This window comes from Plecotus auritus (genome assembly GCF_963455305.1).
Source record: "Plecotus auritus genome assembly, chromosome: 6".
NCBI classification, from domain to species: Eukaryota; Metazoa; Chordata; class Mammalia; order Chiroptera; family Vespertilionidae; genus Plecotus; species Plecotus auritus.
Window position 1 is genome coordinate 146,430,699 of NC_137773.1, and position 19,057 is coordinate 146,449,755.

Consider the following 19,057-nt stretch of genomic DNA (forward strand, 5'->3'; position numbering starts at 1 on the left):
CTGACATCTGTGTGCCTCCCACACTCCGTGTCCACTTAGGGCCACAGTGCAGTGGGTGCCACAGAAACCGGAGAAGGTGCTCTCCACTGTGGGGACAGCCTAGTGAAGGGGACCCCACCAGGAGAGATCTCTAACTCTGTGTGCACACAGGAGATGCTCTAAAATTACTTGTGGAAGAAATGGAACTGGGTTGCAGTTGGGAAATAGCTAGAATGAGGTGAGCCTTAACCAGAGGCATTACCTATTTGATTGGATTTCAAAGGTGTCATGAACCCACCCAAAACCATCCCCACCTCACCTATGGGCTGATGTAAAGCCTTCCTTTTCACTATTATATACATATTTAATTTTTATTGAATTTATTGGGGTGACACTGATTAATAAAATTATACAGGTTCCGGAAGTATATAGTTCAATAGTACATCATTGTGTGTTCACCACCCAAAGTCAAGTCTCCTTCCATCACCATCTATCCCACCTTTAACCTCTACTACATCCCCCTACTGTTATCGAAGAGACATAACTTGCAAATTCCCCTAGAAGAGGGAAAGCAACTCATGTTCATACTCAAGTGCAGCGATGGCTTGCTGTGCCTTTATATAGAGAAACACAGGGAAACTGAAGTGTGGGTGAGGAAGTGGGAGACCATGGGTAGGGGAAACCCCTGGAAAAGGGGATACTTACATGGAGGACCCCCTCGATATCAGGTCTGTCCAGGCTGTGCACTGCCTCTTGGAACCAGTACTGGGTTAGGAGTGAGATGAGTTGAGTTCAAATCCCAACACTACCACTTACAGGGCAACACCACACCCCTCTGGACCTCACTTCTCTAGTCAGCAAACCGCCATAATAATCCACCCACCAGCCAAGCACTAGACCGGTGTCATTCAGACCTGGCTAAACATTAGAAGCACCTGGGGAGTTTTCAGAATTCCCTAATCCAGGCCACGCCCTAGAACCAATTACATCAGAATGTGTCAAGGCGAGACACGGGCATCTTTTGTTGTTGTTAAGCTCCCATGTAATTCTAATAGGCCACCAGAGTTGAGAATCACTGCCCTAAACTAGTGTTTCTAACCTGAGGGTGATCCAGCCTCCGTCCAGGGGCATTTGGCAATGTCTAGAGGCCTTTCATTTATAACTTGGATGGGGGCCTCTACTGGATTCCCTAATCCAGGCCTCTGCCAACTAGATGCCAGTAGTGCCCCCACCCAAGCTGCTAAGCAGAGGCAGGGATACTCCCAAACATCCTGCAATGCACAGACAGCCCCCCACAACAAGGAATTACCCAGCCCATATGTCACCAGTGGTAAAGTTGAGAAACCCTGCTCTAGACAAACGAAAGAAATATTTAATGTTTTTCATTATTAAGGTCATTTCCCTAGTGGAGACCAAGGAAATGAAAACTCAGAATTGCCCAAGATTTGGGAGGCCCCTTTGCCTTTAGGGCCCTGGTCTCTGTCCCTGCGCTTAGAGAACTCAAAGGCAAAGACTCTTGTAACAACCATTCTTTCATTCATCCCACAGTGGTTAATGAAGACCTATTAGGTGCCAGCACTGAGCTAGTGCCTCACCTGTTAGGCATTCAGGAGTTCCCACTGCATCCCAGGTATTGAGACCCCCATCAGACCACCCCAGTACCTCCCTCAACAGTCAGGTTCTCAGCGGTGTGGCCCTGTTAGTGTGCGTGTGCACACCATGTTGGAGTCTTGGCTCCACCCGCGGGGGCCTCTGGCCCCAATGGGAGACTCAGCCCCACTCTGATCGAATGGCTTGAATAGTGGGACCTGTTGTAGTGGGCAGTGGGAGCCACAGGAGGTTTTTGAGCAGGAGAGTGGCATGATCAGACTTTCAGCAAAACTAATCTGGCCGCTGTTCTCTCAGTGGTAAGAAGGAAAAATAGCAAAGAATACCAGTTGGAGCTTAGCCCACGGCAGTCCCATTTAATTCAAAATTCGCTTCCTATGAGGCTAATCTTCCCAAAGCAGGACATGTAAAGTGGGAGGGGATGTTTCTTATTGTGCCTAAATCTATAGCCATGGAGGCAGATGTCTGGCTGAAAGCGGCTATCCGACTGCTCAGCAGCGTCTCCAGTATTTTGCAGGGGGCTTGCTCCTGAACACGGCAGCAGCATGTACCAGCTTGCTCAGCCTTCTTTGTGGCATTTTAGCACCTCTCACCTCCGGTCACAAGCTATTGATGTCAGCTTCATTTCTGGAACACTACTGCAGGCTCCACCACTTAACTGTCACTGGGATGCCATTGTTACAGGATATAAAAAAGATTTTCAATTATAACATCAGTGCCTGACAACAGAACCGGGCACTAGTCATGGACTCACTGAAAGTCCAAAGCGTGGCAGTATCCCGTGGTGCCCACAGCACTGACCCCTGGCCCGGTGCCCCAGGCTGTGGACACAGCGTCACTGCACCTGCAATTCCCTGGGCCTGCCCACTTGGAAAGGTTTGTTGACTTTATTTTTTTTTAACTGAAGAGTTACAGTATTTCAAAATGTACTCCAAACAAAGACTTATTAATATGTTTACATCACATAACTTCAAATTTTCAAAACCTAGGACGGCCATGTGCAGCAACTCAGGCAGGAAGTGCCAAGACTGAGCCTTGGGCGGTGGCCGGCCCCCTGACAGAGGCGGGTGGCTGAGCGTCCAAGTTCTGGAGCTACGTGGCCTGAGTTCGCATCCCAACTCTGCTACTTCCTGGCTCTGTGAGGTTAAGGCAAGTCATGTGTCCCCTGTGCCTCCGTTTACTCATCTGTAAATCGGGGCTAACCATTTCTCACAGACTTTGTGAGAATTAAATGAATCTAATACATGTAAGCAATTTAGAATAGATGTTCGGTACATTTTATTTGCAAAGGGATTTGAACAATGGCAGGCATATAACAAGCCAATTTACATGTGACTTTAAAAACAAACAAAAATAAGAACAACACAGATGTGAGAGGCACCTCAGGGGTGGGATCAACCTGAATCTCATGGTGTGGGTGACAGAAGAGGAGGAGGAGTTGAAGCTCAAGGACAGCAGGAAGCGTCTAACAGAAATGAGGAGGGCTGGCTTGGCCAGGGCAGGAGGCCCCCAGTGGCCTCCGTGGCAGAGGGAGGGGCTAGAGCAGGGCCTCTCTGACCGCCCCGTGTAGTATCTCTGCCACCCTGGCCACCAACACACACACAGGATACTGATTGGGACACTGGAGTCTGGGGCCCAACACAGTGACCCTCCATTCCAGGGCTGGTAGGACGATGGACTTCGGACCCTAAATCCCAAGCCCCCATCAACGTCATTCTCTGGGCCACCTCCAAAACCCTCTGACAAGGAAACCCTGACAAGGCAGACCCCAAACACCGCTCTGGAAGCCCTAATGTATAACCTCTGTCTCGGTTAATTAGGACCTCCCGGCTGTTCCTTTCAGGTGCAAATTAAACAGCTCAAGGCTGCACTGCAATTACAGTCTGCTTAATTCTCCTCAATGTTGCCTATCCACACCCACACTGACTGGAGCGTCTCCTCTTATCCCCACCTGCAGATCTGGGTCTTTGCAGCCCTGAGTTCCCAGGGGCTTCACCAGCTCATCCCAGCCCCACAGCCCACTCGGGCTGGGGATGCAGGGCAGGGTCTGCACAGGTGGTGGGAACCTGCGCATCCCCCAGGTCATGGGAAGGGCTTCCTTCTCGGGGAGCTTTGAGACAAGGACAGAGATTACTTTGTAAAGCCCTTTGGATAAAGGAATCCATTTGCTCTGGGAAGGGCACTTACCAACGATGCCACCTCCATTTCTCCTCCAAAGATGGCCTTGGGGTGCTCTTCCTGCCTCCACAGCCCACAACCCCCTCCCTTCTTTGAGTTCTGAGCATTTCAAGGCCATTTCCCCTTTCTGAGATGTCCCCTAGAAAGAAATGCCAGATCAGAATAACAAAACTTGTGCTTTATTTCAAATGGTTGCCTGTAACAAATTAAACAGTTTAGCATACAAACATACACTGTAATGTAATTATGTTGTGTTAATTCCAAGATAATTATGGGATTTATAAAATGTATGAGTGTGTCCTGTGCCCGAGGCAGTCTAGTCCAATCACATTGCACAAGTTTGAAGCTGGAGAATGAACTTCATTCTGTCCCTTGACTGTCTCTCTGCGACCTTCACTTGTCACTTCATTTGGTGATAATGTCAAAAGTTGGAAAGCCCTTCATGCATGTGATGTCTGGGTCAAAAGGGTCCTTTCCCTGACACCATAGTCCCCCATTGGAGGCCCTGTTTGAACGCCTCACATTTAACTCTCAGTCTTACCTTAGACAATCCTAGTGGACTTGTGTCACATATGTGACTGTCTGTCCTCTTGTGAGCAACTCTCCCATGTTTGGGGAGTGTCCTTCGCTAGGAATTCCTTCTCTCCGGGGTATTCACAGAAGGAAAACTAGCTTTCCCAGCCTACCCTGCATCTAGGCTCCCGGTGTGAGACCAAGTTTCCCTCAATTAGATGCACCGAGGCAAGAGATTTGGAAAGAAGCATGTGAAGCAGGTGGGTAATGCAGATTCAGTCCTTTGGAAATAGTGGCGGCAGAGCACGTGGCTTTGGGACGGCACTGGCGGCAGAGCTTCCGGTTCCCGGTGTCCAGTGTCATGGGTGCCACCTGCACTGGTAGTGGGCGCAGCATGGAGAGGCAGCCAGACCTTTGTGCCTCTACGCAGCACCACCTATTTTAAGTTGTCTTGCCAGAAGTTTCACTTTGAACCTGGTCAAATCTAACTACAATGTATGAGACTTTGGACTTCAGGCCTCCTGAAGTGAGAGAAGTTGTGTTCTTTTCATCTAAAAACACCTAAAAAACTGCCAGTGAATTTAAATAGATGAGGCAATATCAGATACCAGTTTCAAAATGGCCTTAGTGGGTTGAGATGCCCCCTGGTGTCTTTCATTCCTCCATCAATATAGACTGATCACCTGATCGGGCCAGGGCTATGGCTGGGCCATTCACACAGGAAATGTCACATCAGGTTCAGGGGCCAAATGAGTGCCTCAGACCCTCAGCCAGTGCAGCCAGTGCTCCATAGAGAGAGCAGTGTGGGGCGCAGGGGTGGGCTGGGCAAGCTGGGAGATATCGGGAAAAGTAAGAGGGGGACATTTCTAACAGACATAGCCCCAGGTGATGCACTTGGGGCTGATCCATTGTGTGGGTGGCATATGAGAGTGAAGAAATGGCTTTATTTTGTTTCTGAAAGAAGAACCTGAAGGAGGCAATGTCTTAATCTGAAGAAATGATCCTAGACCTCCTTGACATCTCAGACACCAGGACAAGAGTGGGGGCGAGAGAGTGTGGGGAACTGCCTGTGCGCACAGGGGGCCCTTGTAGTCCTGTCCTGTAGCATCTGCCCTCCTCATTTTGGTGTTCAAGGACTCCTTAAGAAGTCCCTGCCCTGAAGCTGTTGGACATACCCTTTCTGCCTGCGCCAGGCTTGTCTCCTGAAGGGAATGTAATGCTTCCTGCACTTCACTACTGTTCTTATCCCCCCTCCCTAAAATGCCCAGTTCTTCCCTTTCTAGCAAAATCTCCTGAACCTGCTCAAAAGCCCTTTCTCCAAGAAGCCCTCGTTGGCTGACTCTTTTATAACTAATCCTGCTCCATTTTGATTGGTTTGGTGCTGCTATGATCTTGGCAGAGAAGGGCCGAGTCAGGTTGCACATCCCAGGAGTTCTTTCTTATTGATCAGCACATGGCCTTCATCAGACTTCCTCCAGCTGGTGGGACCTCGTCTCATGCTGTTCTCCTCATCCTCCATCCTCCTCACTTTGCCCGGTGTCCTCGGAGTTACTGGACTGTGCAATTATGTTAATGGATATGTTAACTGCACTTCACACACTGTGGTTATCAGCCCAACCTTGGCCACGTTTTCATTTATGGCCCTTCTAAGGAGACCTCCAGACTGTGTTTGTTAAGAAATCTTCCTGCCACGCAGCAGTAAGTGGAGACCTTTGGTCCACAAAACAGGCCACCTCTGAGCGGGTGCTGCCCTTCGGATGAGATGGGCATTGCATCACCTAATTTGGGGTATCAAGATCATGCTTGGGATGTCTTAAGAAAGTCTCTGCTATTTTGCACTTTAGGACTCTCACCATTTTATAGCTCCTAACTGATAATCCTCAAGGTTGCTGTAATCACTACCTATTCTTCAAGACTCAGCTAAAAGCCCTCCCTAAGCATCATGCCTTCCCCATTAGCCCTTGATAAACTTCTCTGTTGGCTGATGCTGTGTTATTAAATTCCAATTCTTTTTGTGGCCCATTAACTCGCTTTAAAAACTTATGGATCAAACAGTAAATTAAAACAGAAATGGCAAAATAGTCAGAAATTAATAAGAAAAAGATTACATGGTAGAAAATATTTGCAAATCACATAACTGACAGAGGACTTATGTACAAAATATGAAAAGAACTCTCTAAATTCAACAGTCAGAAAACAAACAATCCAGTTAGAAAATGGGCAAAAAAACTTGAATAAACACTTCACCAATGACGATATAAGGATAGTAAATAAACATATTAAGTTATGTTCAACATCATTAGCTATTGAAAAATGCAAATTAAATCATAATAACATACCACAACAGACCTGTTAGAATGGCTAAAATTAAAATCTGATAATACCAAGTACCTGATAATACTAGATCACACATACATTTTGGGTGGCAATATAAAATGGTAGGGCCAGTCTAGAAATGGGCCTGGCAATTTCTTAAAATTAAATATACACTTTTCATACAACCACGATACCACTACCGGGTAATTTTTCCCAGAGAAATGAAACCTTATATTCTCATAAAAACTGTGCATGAATTTCCATAGCTGTTTTATTTGTAATAACCAAAGACTAAAAAAAAAAATCTAAATGTCTTTCAACAGACGAAAGGTTAAATCAACTGGAGTACATTCATACAATGGAATACTATTCAACAATTAAAGGAACAAACTATTGACATTTACAATAATTTGGATGAATCTTAAGTGAAAAAAGCCAATCTCAAAAGTTGCACACGATTTGATTCCATTTATATGACATTACCTAAATGACAACATTAGAGAGATGGAGGACACTTCAGGGGTTAGGAAAGGGCAGGAGGATATGACTATAAAAGGACAGAATAATGAGGGAGCTCCTTTGTGGGGACAGAACAGTTCATATCATTTTTTTTTTAATTGATTTCAGAGAGGAAGAGAGAGATAGAAACATCAATGATGACAGGGAATCATTGATTGGCTGCCTCTTGCATGTCCCCCACTGGAGATCGAGCCCGCAACCCCAGCATGTGCCCTTGACCAGAATCGAACCCGGGACCCTTCAGTCTGCAGGCCGACGCTCTATCCACTGAGCCAAACCAGCCAGGGCAACAGTTCATACCTTGATTGTGCTTGTGGTTACATGAATCTATACAGGTGATTAAATATCATAGAATTGTACACAAAGACACACAAAATATGAAGGCATACAAAATGGTGACAGCTGAGTAAGACTTGTACTCAATTGTATTCATTGTGCCAATCGATTTTCTGGTTTTAAAAATGCTCTATAGTTATAGAAGATGACACCATTGGAGGAAGCTGGGTGGTAGGTACATGGCACCTCTCTGTAGCCTTCACAGCTTTTTGTGAGTCTATAATTATATCAAAATAAAAAGTTTTTAAATGATTACATATGAATCTGAGGGATATGATTAAAACAGAACTCAGAAGAAACACTTATACCCTTAAACAATTAATATTGCTCAACAAAGAATTATAGACAAATCAGTGGATTTGTGGTGTCAGTTCTGTTGTACAGTAGCTCCCCATAAGCAATGGGGTCTGTCTCTGAACTCTACTCTGCTCCTTTGGTCTATCTGTCTATACTGGGGGTAATACCACAGTATATTTATTACTTTGACATTGTGATGTATCTTAATATTGTTAAAAAAATCAACACCCTCTAATCTTAGACTAAACTACCCATGGACTTTTATCCTTCCATATAATTTTTAGAGCAATTCTATCATGTTTCCCCTTAACCCCCCCCCCCCAAAATATTGGGAATTTTGTTTGGGAGCACATTGAATTTATGGAAGAACTTGTGGTGATGAGAAAACTTCAGATTGTTAAACTATCTAATCTAAGCATCTCCCTTTTCATTCAATCATCTTATTTTGGGATGGGCAAAAGTAGGCATACAGTAATTCATAAGGGGAAAAAATGCAGGTTATAATTATTACAATACCTTTATTGACCCTGTGTTTAGCATACTCACAACTATAAAACTATTTTTACCGATGTCCTTTAATAGAGGTTTTAAGATTTCTCCATAGGAAATCTCCTTCCTGCTCCATCCCAGCATCTAGAGTTAAGGCCAAGAAGGGGACCAAATGGATGGCCTCACAGCCCTTACCCAAAGCTCCAGCAAAATTAGCTGGTCCCCATCTTTGCTGTGGGACCCATGTCAGCGCCCCTCCCCAGGTGTGGTTCCTATTGTTGATTAATGACCACATATGCTTTTTCTCACTTTTTTTCAATAATGGAATTCTGTTAGGCACATTGCCTGCTAGGAGTGAAAGAGAAATTCTGTTTTAAAAAGGTCTCTTTAATATAAGAATGAGGGGTAAAGGGTAATTTAAAAAAAATTTCTCCATATAGATCTTGTATGTTTTTGTTTCTGTTAATCCCTATACTCTTTATAGATTTCTTGCTCTTGTGAACAATTTCTTCTTTTCTATTGTATTCTCTAGTAAGTTATGGCTAATATAAGGCAATTGATTTTATAGTTGGCTCTGATATCTGGCAAACTTTCTGAACTTTCATCAGTTGTAATAGATTGTGTGTTGACTGTGATTTTTCCTAGGTAAATGATTATATCACCTCAAATAATGACAGTTATGTCTTCACTTCCAATCTGCTTGTATTATATTGAAGAGTGATAAATCAGAGAAGGCAAAGCTGTTTTTATTAATCCCACATTAGTAAGTGGGTCTTGTGTGCCTAACATTTACTTTATGTGAACTTGGATTCTTACAAATTTTCTAAATTAGCTTCAGAAAGAACAATTTTTAGCACATTTTTATAGCACATTTAAATGATTAGGAATTTATCTTACTTTTCATAATTTTATTTAGGCACTTATTTATCCTATAAACCAATTGGAACAAAGGTGCTTTAATTTAAAAAACTTTGTAACCTAATTTTTTATGCCCTCCAGACATAGGGAAATACACACACACACACACACACACACACACACACATACACACACACACATTGAGAGCTTTAATTCTTCAATTTCAGCCACAGGTCAGCACAGACAAAAATAGCTGTTCTCCTTCCTGGTGGGCATGAATTCTTAAATTAATTTGTTTTCAAAGTAGACAAACACATAACCAAACAAATAAAAATACAACAACTAATAAACCAGATTCTCTATTATCTCTCACCCAGCAGAGAACACATATCTATCATTTATCTACAGAAATCATCAACAGTCAGAACATCAAGCCAAATTCCAGTCATTTCTATCACAAAAGAGGTATAACTTATGGGCTGTAAATGAGCCAAAACTGAAACACAAAATTAATTGAGAGGAGGAAAAAAAAAACCATGGAGGATATAGAGTTGGCAAAGTTGAAGTTCTATTGACACTTAGGATTCACCAATAAGCACCAAAAATAAATAAATAAATAAATAAATAAATAAATAAATAAATGTGCCTTGGCTTAAGCTGCACATGAACTATATATACTTCTCTGGGCACACATATCACACACAGTCTACCTGGTTCTTGCAGGTGACTCTATTGTCCATCTCAACAGGAACTCCAAAATTGTTATAAGGTAGTTTTTCTAAAAGATGAAATCATAACCTTATCTATATATATAAAAGCCTAAGCGACCCTTACGACCGGATGACTGGACTACCTGCTGGTAGGTCTGATGCCCACTGACCACCAGGGGGCAGACACTCAATGCAGGAGCTGCCTCCTTGTGGTCAGTACACTCCCACAACCAGCCTCCCGTGGCCAGCCAACCTCCCACGGTCCCTCACCCTGGCTGGGCCTGAACAGGACTGGGCGAGACAACCCCAATTCTGCGCCCCCCCCCCCCGCCCCAATCACCAGCTAGGCCGAGGGACCCCCACCTGTCCATGAATTCATGCATTGGGCCTCTAGTACAAATATAAAATGAACAGCAAAGATTTTATATTAACTTATTAATTAATTAGGCAACCAGTTAGATGTTACAACTGGTTTAAATGAAGATTTGGTTTATAGAAATTTATATTCTCTACTGAATAAAACCTATTCACACTGCCATGATCAGGAATCAATTGTGTAGCTATAGACCAGAAATATTTGCATTACAATTAGTTCTACAAGTTAACTTCTATCTTTACAAAGTTGGAAAATAGCCTAATCAAAGACAACCAAAGCAAAGATAACCTAAGTGGGTGGGCTAGCCAGAACATCCACTCATATATTTTTGTCCATTTCAAAATTGTCTACAATTTTTCAGAAAAGAATAAAAATAGTATAAATCCACAAAAGTGAAGAAAGTGGAAGAGCAGTTAAGTGATGGGAAAAATGGAAAAGTGGTTGAATATGTGTAGTAACTGGTGTAGCAGAGTAGGAAAAGGAATTGTCACAAAGACGTATCCCAATGAAAAACAATCTAGTGTACCCACAGAATCCTCTGTGGGACACAGAAATCAGAAGCACAAATGTCCCAGAAGGCAGGGAAGACTGAAAGCAAAAGGATCAATTATATGTGTATCTACAAAAGGCACAACTAAGATCCTGAATTTTCACCTCTATTCAATCCAGGAAATTGACCATGGCTATCTTCAAGAAACAAATGTCTTCCTTGATGTGCTTGAGTCTACTGAGAGTGATTTTACATTCTAATTGAGAGTTTGAAAAAAATTAAAGATATACATGGGGGAGGGAGAAGCTTTCCTCTACCCTCAAGGTTCTTCTGGCTGAACCAATCCAATAGACATGAGACGTTAGTAAGAGAAAATAAGCAAATTTAATACATACACATGTATGGGAACCCCACATACATGAGAAAGTCAGAGACCCTCCATGCAACAGAGGTTCAGAGACAGAAAGGGGGATTGAAGACATTTGAGCTAGGGATGAGGTAATGCGCCTTGAGGACTTCAAAAGGTCATTTCAGGGTGATAACAGAAGTTTAGTGAGTAGAAGTTTGTCTGTTCTATAGGTAGGTCAAAAGAGGTTATCTGTGATCATCTGATTCAGGTTCTTCTGGTAGTTAAAGGGGGGGAAAGAAGATTCTCCTGAGCCTTCAGAGAAACTAACTCAAAACAATCTGCATACCAGAGGCCCATCTTGGGGTGACTCCTTCTGAACCTCTAAAGTTGAAACATATGAAACTGATAATACTCAACTGTTTTGGACCTACCAAAACTAACAGTTTCAAGTGAACAACAACAACAACAAAAAATGGAGGCAATTGTTAACTCCAGGAAAGATCTGTACAGGAATGGAAATGTAATCACAATAAATTATTCAGCTCAATTATAAACAATATTTAAATAGTTGAAGGATGTAAACACTAAATATTGACCTCACCAAAAACTGGATAATATACATAGAAGGAGAGCAAATGGAGGAGAGGGAAGGGAAGGAGGTATAGCATGCTAAATCTTCAACATCATTGACAAAAATCAATAGAAAATGTCTACAATTGATACAATAAAGAGAAGTGATATACGGTTATTTAGAAATGTGGAGGCAAGTGCCAGTGAAACAGCTAAACATGGCAAAAAACAGTTGCTTATGGGAAGATCTAATTCGTTTTATTCAGTGATTCGTGAATCAGGTAGCATCCCATCTAGCCACTAGAAGGGCACTCCTAGGGGTTGGACAAAATGGAAGTTTTTTATAGGAAGAAGGATGTGACAGGGAAGTGATTAGCAAAAGCAAATAAATGATTATTTTTAGACCCGAACATCTTCTTTTGGAGGAAGAGAATAGCAAGGGTTTTGTCATGCACACTACCTCTTCCTCCTTTGGGCCCAGGTGACAATTTACCTGACTGGTGCTTGACTAGAAAATTCCAGGTTGGTTGTTTAAGATTATATTCCAGAGAGAGGTTGAAACTGCAATCAAATCAGGTATTAAATCTACATTTGGTTTCATGGACTTTTAGCAAGTAATGCCTTTTTGGGGCTGTGGTTTTCTCTTTGATAACTTGTAGTACTTAGACTTTTATAATATCTGCAGATACTGTTTTAAGAAAAATTTGTCAGGAAAGTGTAATAAAAAAAAGGTCAAAGGCAAACAAGGAACTGAGAGAAATATTTATAACAGTTATATGGCCAGATTAATTTCCTTAGTGTATAGGAAGGTCTTTATAAATCAATAAAAATGACTAACAACCCAATTTCAAAGGAACATAGGATATGAAAAGACAGCTCACAGAAACAGAAAAAAAAGGTTTACAAATATTTGAAAATATACTCACTTGTTCTTATAATAAAAGAAATCCATTTAAAAACTGTAAAAATACATTTTTATGTACTTACCTAAATGAGTAAGATTTTTTAAACGATTTGCTAATACACAGGGTTGCCAAGAACATGATGATGCAAGAACTCTAATACATTGAACAACCTACTTGGAAACCACTCTGATATGTTCTCACAGGCACAAAACCACATGTACAAGCTAGATCAGAAGAGCCATGCTTGTAGTTACAAGTAATAGTAAACAACCCAAATGGCCTTCCACTCAGGACTGGCTATATTAATGTTGGTACCTGTTAGCAATCAGGAAAAATGAGAACGCTCTGTCTGTATTGATATGGAAAGTTGGCCAACAGAAGGAAAAAGAAAAATGTGCATCCAAGTTTTTTATATGTTCCTGTTTGGATAAAAAGGCAAGAGGAAGAAAATATCTTCATATATGACTTTAAGTGCAATCAAGAAAGTCTGGAAGACACAGTTCACACCAATGGTTTCTTGTCTGGGAGTAGCAGCGACGGGAACTGAGCATAGGTGAACAAGCCTTTTCATTGTATAATTTTTCATACTACTTGAATTTCAAACTATGTGAATATGTTACTATTCAAAATGCAACGAAATAGGAATAGATAAATAAATAAATAAGAATGAAGTAGACAACATGTGCTGATGTGAAAATATTTCCAAGGTCTATTAAAGGTCAGGCACTCCTTAGGTCGGGTGGAAGGAAAGATCAATGGGAAGAAGTTGCCCAAGGCTGTCCACAGGTGCTTGGAGGAGAAGCAGGGATAGCCCCTTGGAAAGAGGTGGCCTGGAGTGACCACTTCCAGCTCCCTACTTCCTCCTGAGTGTGGGTGAGGGGGTGGGAGAGGGTGGGGAGGCCCCTCCTGGGCCAGAGCAGTTTGATCCCAGTAGCTCTGGGAGGAATGAGGGTTTGTGACCTCCTGCTCTCCTCACCTGCCTTCTGAGAGCAAAAGTGAAGACTCACAATTTCATAAAAACGAAAGCTAGGCCCAGTGCTGTGTGGTGGCTGAAGGAACTTCCAGGTCCCCTTCTTTCTGAGTCTCCAGGTGGAGACAAACCTGATGGCTCCTACCCCGGCCTGGGTAGCACCAAACATTTATTCAGGGTCCCGTCAGGGCTCTGGGTCTGGGAGTCTCACATCCATCAGCAGAGGGAACAGACTTGCCTGGCCCAGGGAGCCTCAGGGGGGGTCTGGTTGGGAAACATTCAATCAGACTCACAAGCAGGCAAACTGCACAGTCAAGAAGAGCAGCACCACCAGGTGCTCCTCACTGGCAGCCCGCAGTGGCCCAAACACAGAGGCATGCTGCCGGTGGCCACCTCGGGGCCCCTGTTGGCACAAGGGCAGCCATGTGGTCATGGCCATTACGAATGCCAGCTCCTGAGGCCTGGCCCTCCCAAGTCCAGGGGGCAGCATCCGCAGAATATGGGGCACAGAGGGTTTCTCTGGCCCAACATCTTTGGCCAGCCTCTGCTCTCTCATTCCACCTGGACCTCAGGGGAATGTTGTACTTGCTTGTTTTCCAGCTCCACCATGCTTTTGTGTTTATAGGGTGGGGCAGAAGTAGGTCTGCAGTTGTTCCTATGGAAAGTAATACGATCATTAATAAATAATAATGCAAGAATAAACTCTGTGTTTCGTGTACTCACAGCTGTAAACCTACTCTTTCCCCACCCTGTATAAGGTGCTGCGCAGATGGTTCTCACTTTGGTGGCTATCAGAATCCCCTGGGAGCTGATAAGGCACACAGAGGCCCAGGATCCCTCAAGAAGCCTGGGAACTGGCCTCCGCGTTTTAAGCAGGTTTACCAGGTGGTTCTGATAGGACCACAGTTGGAGAACCACTGTGCCCAATTCTTTTCAAACACTTCCTGACTTAATGCTCAGCATTGCCTTAAGAAGTAACTATTATGTTCCTCAATTAGAAAACAAAGACCTAATGGTTCAGAAAGAAAAGTGTTTGGGTTCAAACCCACCGTCTTCTTGCTGGCTGTGTGACCTTGGGAAGGAACCTAACCTCTATGGACCTCCTCTTCATCATCCTTACACCAGTGGAATTCACGGACACCTTCTCCCTTGAGGAGTTGTTAAGATAGTTCAATGGAACAAGCCTGGCCAAGGGCTCAACACTCATAACGAAAGGTCACAATTGTTATTCTAATCGTGGGTGAAACCACTTATTGGAAAGAAAACACTGTGTAATAAAAGTTTTTGAAAGGCCACATCTCCATTGATTTCAACACATCAAACAGCATTTGATAAATGGCGGGAGAGTATATGGACCAATATCTTATTGATTAATTCACCAATGTTTTCGTTCAATTTGAAGTTTTGAAAAGAAAGATTGCTGGTTGCTCACAGCATCACTGGCAGTCAAAGTCCTTCTGCCCTGCCTTCCACAGAGTGTGCAGAAAATTGGGGCTTTCTGCTGCGGGGAGGCCCTCCCTCACCCGACCTCAGGACAAGCGGTAACTCTACAAACCTTTGTTTATTCCTCATCTGCCTTGCACTAGGCTCTCGGGATATGGTGGTAAAGCAGGAAATGGCCTCTCATCTCAGGCATAGAGACAATAAATAAACAGTGTGGACAAAAAGGGGCCACCTGCTACCCTGACTGGCTCAGGGGAGGTCTTCGGGGCAGCCTTGCAAACTCAGAGACCTAAAGTAACCACAAAGGATGGTCTGAAGTTAAAAATTTAAATAAAAACAGTCTATGGTGAGTAGACATGTCCTAGGCCCGTATCTTCCCTGGCAAAGGTCAATCTTTACCTTAACTGAGCCTGTCTATTGTCTTTTCACATCTGCCATAACATATCGTTGGAATGTCAAAGTAATTTCCCTTTTCCCGGACCCCTCAAAGCACAGGCACTGCTCTGTGGAGACCACAAACCCCCTCATTGTCATTGAGTTAACTGTTGACTATTAACTATCCTATACCCACCTATGTACCAGTAAAAGAAGCATATGTCTGTCATTGTACTTTCTATCCAATCCCAGAGGTTTCCCCGCTTTGCTTTCTCCCACCTCCCTACTCTATCACCAGTGAATTTCATGTAACCCACTTGCGTCTTCACTTTTTTTAAAAATATATTTTATTGATTTTTTTACAGAGAGGAAGAGAGAGGGACAGAGAGTTAGAAACATCAATGTGAGAGAAACATCGATCAGCTGCCTCCTGCACACCCCCCACTGGGCATGTGCCCGCAACCAAGGTACATGCCCTTGACCAGAATGGAACCTGGGACCCTTCAGTTTGCAGGCCGACGCTCTATCCACTGAGCCAAACCAGTTAGGGCTGCCTTCACTTTTGATTGTAATAAAAAAGGATAAAATAAACTGCAAAACTGCCATTCTCTGGAGCATTATCTCAATCCATTGAGATTTTGCTTCCCAGTAATTGCTGACAGTTAGGCTCAAGTAAACTCACAAAAATTTGAATGTTTCTTACAGTGACAACAGATTTTGCCCAGTCTGGACAATGTCATACATGCCTTAGGTCTGGTGGAAACAGTTTCTATGGGTGGGACTGGCAAGGGCCCTCCTAGAGTCCTTGGAGGAGAGGCAGGGACAGTCCCCTTGAGAAGATGTGGTCTGGAGTGACCCCTGCCAACTCCCTACCACAGGGGGCTGCAAATGGGCCCCCTCCTGGGCCAGAACAATCCGACCCCTGTGGCCCTGGGAGGGATGAGAGTCTGTGACCGCCTGCTGTCCAGGCCTGCCTTTTGGAAGGAAACGTGAAGAAGCAGCACAATTTATGTAAAAACTGAAGCAAGGCCCTGTGCTGCCTGGTGGCTGAAGGAACTCCAGGTCCCTTTCCTCCTGATTCTCCAGGTGAAACAAATGTGGTGGAATATCTTGTTCCTGTAACAAGCACAGTGAGTGGGACCAGATGTGCAAGTCACAGGGAGGGGAAGGAGTGGGTGTTGCGGAGAAGCTGCGTCAGCATCCAGCTGATGTCATTTGCTCCTGAATGAAGGCCTTCTTCCCTCAGAGAAGAAGAGTGGGCAGAGCTGGGCAGGCCTAGGCCTGAGGAGCCACGGCTTCTGGGAACCAGTGAGGCGCCCAGCTTCCGGCAGGCAGATGCCCCCAAGGATGGCAGGTAAATGCCTGGGGTCCCTGCTGTGCTTGCTCTTCACTGACTGATTTATCTCACACCCAAGCCTCTTGAGGGACCCACACCTTCACTTTTCAGTGTGGTCTCCAGAGAGGTTCTTGCAACCTAGAGATTGGCTTCTGGCTGATGAGTTTTCCCAGCCTTAAAAGTCACCTAAGGGATTCCACAAAGACTTACGCAAATAAGCTCAGAAGTGGAGACACACAGGCAGCCGAGAAATGGAACATTCAGGTATGTGACCTGTTAGTATGAATGGAGAGGTAAGGGGCCCTGCTGTCAATTCTAAGATAGGTGGTCGTCCTTGAATGGAAGGTGTTGGGGACAGTACTGGCTGGGTGGTTGATTGGCAATGGCCATCTTTCATGCACCGTCCCTCACTTTGTGCCTCCAGAACTCTCCAGCCAACCCCCATCTTCCACTCACACAGATCTGAGACCCCAGAACACGCTGAAACTGTGTTTTGTTGAAGACAAGTCAAACACTTGCTAGGAGCTTAATCTGCAATCCCATTCCATAGCCACTACCTTGGGATAAATGCATGCTCTGTACCAGGGTCTCTGCTAAGAGTTTATGTTCATCACCTTTAATTCTTACAATGACCCTGAGACTCAAAGAATGAACCAGACACTCCAAGAAGGTAAGAGTCCAGGGGTCCCACTGCTAGGAAGCAGTGAAACCTGGATTCAAAACTTGCTGTGGCCAACCGAAAACTTTTTTTAAGATTCTATTTTTCTCTCTCCATTGGTCTCTCTTCTATTTCCATTGCTCTCTAATAGTAGTCCTCAAATTATGGTCCTGACCCTGCAGCAGCAGCACCACCTGGGAACCTATTAGAAATGTAAATTCTTGGGCCCTACCCCAGACCCATTAAATCAGAAATTCAAGGGTGGTGCCCAACAACCTGTGTTTTAATAAGCCGCCCAGAGGAATCTGACACTTGCTAATGTTTGAGGCCCGCTGCTTTAGGGGTCCCTCTTAAGTTTTTAAGGTAATATCGAAGCTTATATTTCTTAAAAACAGCTAGTCAGTCGCTAATTACAGCCTTTTTAGCACACGTGCACTTCATGTCGATCAGCTAACTTCTCAAGTGGAAATAATATGGGATTTTAGTTTGAGTTGATAACTAAATCTTTTTTTGTATAATCATGAATGAATATGTGAATTAAAAAAACAATTGTATTCAGCCCAGCTGGCCATAGCTCAGTGGTTGAGGATCAACCTGTAAACCAGGAGGTCACGGTTCAATTTCAGGTCACATGCCTGGGTTGTGGGCTTGCTCCTGGGTAGGGGGAGACAGCCAATCCAGTTTCTCATCATTGATGTTTCTATCTCCCCCTCTCTCTGAAATTAATAAAAATCTATTTAAAAAACAAACAAACAATTGTATTCATTTTTTATTAAAGCATAACCTACATACACTGAAAAGAAACACGTATCAATTGTAGAGTTTGAGCTTTGACGAGTCTTGCAACCACCATCTCGCCTATAGAACATTTCCATCCTACCTCCCCAAGAAACTTCCCTTGTGACCTTTCCTATCCCCACCTTGTCTCCCCATACCCTCCAAATCACTGGTCTATTTTATATCACTGTAGATTAGGTTGGTGTTTTTTCTACAATTTCATATAAACCATGCAGTATGTGATCTTTTGTGTCAAGTTGCTTGCCCTCAGCATATGTCATTGGACTCATCCCTGTTGTTATGCGTATCAGGGCATAGTTACTTTTTACTGTTGGGTAGTATTCCTGTTTGTTTTTTATCTGAAGCTCTTGGAAGTCTAATTTGACGGTACCCAATTTGTGTCTCCATTAACTTGTTGATGGATGCTTAGGTTGTTTCCAGTTTGGGGCTATTATATCTAAAAATAATTTATTTTTTAAAACCCTCATATTTTAATGAAGTTGGCTGGGTTTTAGAATCCTTATTCAAAAGTATTTTCTCTCATCATTGTAAGATATCATTCCATTGTTGTCTTCCATCCATTGTTAAAAAGTCTGTTATTAATGTGGTTATTGTAATGCTTCTTTTTTAAAATGTCTGAGTTATTTTATTTTTCTCCCATCCCCCCACTCCCCTCTCCTTTTGGCAGCCATCAGTTTGTTCTCTATATCTATGGGTCTGTTTCTGTTTTGTTTTGTTTTAGATTCCATATACAAGTAAAATCATACGGTATTTGTCTTTCTCTGCCTGATTTATTTAACTTATCCCATTGTATATACGTACCACATCTTCTTTATTTATCTATCTATTGATAGAAATCTAGGTTGCTTTCATATCTTGGCTATAACTAGTAATTCTGCAATGAACATAGGATGCATATATCTTTTCAATTAGTGTTTTTGCTTCCTTCAGATAAACCCCCAGAAATGGAATTGCTGGATTTTATGACAGCTCTATTTTTCATTT